This window comes from Peromyscus maniculatus, chromosome 5 (genome assembly GCF_049852395.1).
Source record: "Peromyscus maniculatus bairdii isolate BWxNUB_F1_BW_parent chromosome 5, HU_Pman_BW_mat_3.1, whole genome shotgun sequence".
Lineage (NCBI taxonomy): Eukaryota > Metazoa > Chordata > Mammalia > Rodentia > Cricetidae > Peromyscus > Peromyscus maniculatus.
In genome coordinates this window covers 135,634,111-135,637,175 of record NC_134856.1, presented here as the reverse complement: position 1 = coordinate 135,637,175, position 3,065 = coordinate 135,634,111, and positions in this window count along the sequence as shown.

The window sequence follows — 3,065 nt, the reverse complement described above, 5'->3', positions numbered from 1 at the left end:
CATTGCTACAACCTCAACCTACAAAGGAGGGAATAGGAGTTAGAGAGGCAATGTTACCTGCCTAGGGCTGATTGCAGAAAAATGTCAAAAGCCAGATTGAGCCCTATTTCTGACTCCAAAGGCCAAGACTTGGAATTTCCAAAACCTGTATTCTCTGGCTTTGAAGAGAGACAAATGAAAAACTGTGGATAACAGGCAAATGTGGCAGACACTTGTGCAGTGTCACAGAGACCGTAGTGACACTACGTGCATGTGGATCTGTGTGTGATGATTGCACCAGTGGTGTGGATGCACATATGTGCTATGCTTGCATCTGTGCTCATGTGTGCTCGTGGTGTTGACAGTATGTGTTGTGTGCACCATGCTCCAGTCTCACATGTGAGGGCTTTCAGGAAACCCTGTTGTCCTGACAGCTCAAAGTCCAGGAATCACAAAGTGATCAACAATGCCAGGTGTGGGGTTGAACCAGGAGGATCATGAGTTTGAGGCCAGACTGTTCTACCTAGCAAGACCCCGACCTTCTCAAAAGGAAAAGAAAGAGATAAGGATAATTTCAAGCTTCAAGAGAAACATAAAAAAGATGTGACAGGGAGTCTGAAAGGAACGGGTGGTGAGCAACATTAAAAGGCGGCCAGAGAGCAGTGAGATAGCTCAGCAGAAAAGACTGCTGACCCAAGTTTGACCCCTGGAGCTCACATGGTAGAAGGAGAAAACTAACTTTAGGAAACGGTTCTCTAGCTGGGCGGCGGTGGCACACGCCTTTAATCCCAGCACTCGGGAGGCAGAGGCAGGCAGATCTCTGTGAGTTCGAGGCCAGCCCGGTCTCCAAAGCGAGTTCCAGGAAAGGTGCAAAGCTGCATAGAGAAACCCTGTCTTGAAAAACCAAAAAAAAAAAAAAAAAAAGAGAAGAAAAGAAAAAAAAAGTAAGCAAGCAAAGAAAAGGGTTCTCTGGCCTTCAGGAATGTGCTTCCCTACCCCCCAAAATGAATAAATTAAAAAAAAAAGTCATAGAATTTAACAATAAGTTGGTGAGGTCAAGCTCCTCTGAGGTGAGGCGGAGTTGACACTTGAAGAGGATGCCAGGAGGTGTTCTGGAAAGCGTGAATGTTAGAGGCTGAGACCTGCCAGGCCTCCCAAATCCCCGGGAATGTCCAGCCTCACCCCAGCCGGCGATCTTGGCTTTCTCTCTCTCTCTCTCTCTCTCTCTCTGCCTGCATTTCTTCCTCCTAAGCATCTGCTTCCAACTCCACTTTGTTGAAATGAAGCCCTTTCTTTTCTGAGATTTCCTATAGCTCTGGAGCCGTTTCTTCCCACTGCCTCACCATGCTCGTCCACATCAGCACTCTGGAGACTCCTGCTGAGCAGCTAGCTGCAAAACTGCCTAATTCCCCTAATGAAGGGTTAGGGGCTGTCCCCATATCCTTATCATGTCATTTGTCTGTCTCCCCACCCCCAGCCCCAGTAACGTGGCTTCAGGGATTTCTCTGGAACTTTATTTTTGTTTTCTCTCTTCCCTATTTATAGCTCTCTCCCATCCGAACCATCTCTGCATCCATCTGGTTGCCTAGAAACAGGCTCCTGGGCTGAGGGTGGGGGAAGGCCAGAGAGAGCCCAGGCAGGGGGGAAGGAAGAGATGTTACCCACTTCCTGTTCAGCACCACCCCCAAGCTTCCAGAAGCCCACTCTGCCCTCTGCCCAGCACCCATAGATGTTAAATGTTAAGTGTGAAAAGCAGCTGCGGGCCTTTGTGGAGTCCTTCACAGCTTTGAAAGGGCAGAGTGGTGATTTCACTGGAGTCTCTTAATAGCTTACCTTAACAGAAGCCTGGACTCTTTTTTTTTTTTTTTTTTTTTTCATATAAGAAAACTGAAGTTTCCAGAAGCAGTCTCCAAAACCAAGGCATTTTCCAGGGAAACTCCATGTCTGGGTTTGTCAGCCTTTGAATATTGATCTGTGACAACAAAAGATTTGAAGGCACAGACAATTCCATAATCCATTAATTACAGGGAAGTAAGAGACTTTAATAATCCTCCATATACCATTCTCTACTAGACGTCCCCCTCACTACCCTAGCCCTGCCCAACTGTGCCATGCCACAGTACTCTTTTGATGCCCCACCATGCCCCCCTGGTATCCCACACACATACTTCCCATGGCTACACATCACCTGACATGCGGCCCCCCTGCCCCATGTTTCCACCAGGTCCTCTGCTCAGGGCTCACCTCCACAGGCTGGACTAAGGAGGCCTGAGCTTTGGTCCTGGGTCCATCATCTCACTGTGTGATACTGGCCAGCTCGTAGGAGCTCTCAGAGCTTTGGTTCTCTCAGCTCCAAAGTGAGGGTGTTCATTTCCACCCCCAGATGAAAAGGCGCTTTATAAACTGCAGAGTGAGAGCAGTTAATTGGGAGTGATCAACTAGAACACTTTATGTTGTCAGCGTTATTCTATTAGGGCTATCAGGTCGGGCAAGGGAGCCAAGAGGAGCTTAGGGATTAAATGGGGAGCTCCTGGCCCGTTTCCAAACAAAAGGGTCTCCATTCCTGGTGGAATAAGGAGTATGGCTTGCTGAGAAGCCCTTTTGCATTGTGTCTGCTTCTTAAGTACTCTATCCCTTACTGCCCTCCCTCCCTGTCCCCCCCACCCCCCCACCCCCGCACCCCAAAACACCAAGGCCCACCCCTGCCCTCCAAATAGGCTCTCTGGGCAGAAGGGGGAGGGGCTGTCAAGAAACAGCTGGGCCATGATTCAGCCTGAGTCACCCATCCAAATCCTGGGCCACCCCAGTCTTCAGTTGCTAGGGGTGGAGAGCTGCAGGAGGGTAGGGAAGGGGTCTGTGTGGGCATCAGACTGTGAGATCTCCTCACTTTTTTTTTTTTTCCAGTACTGGGGATTGAACCCAGAGCCTTGCATGTGCTAGGCAAGTATTCTGCTGCACTCAACCACAGCCCACTTTTATGTTTACTAGACAGCCAGGTTCTTGCTCAATTGCCCAGACTAGTTTAGAACTATTATAGTCCAGGCTAGCCTGGAGCTCTCAATCCTCCTGCCTCCTGAATAGCTGGG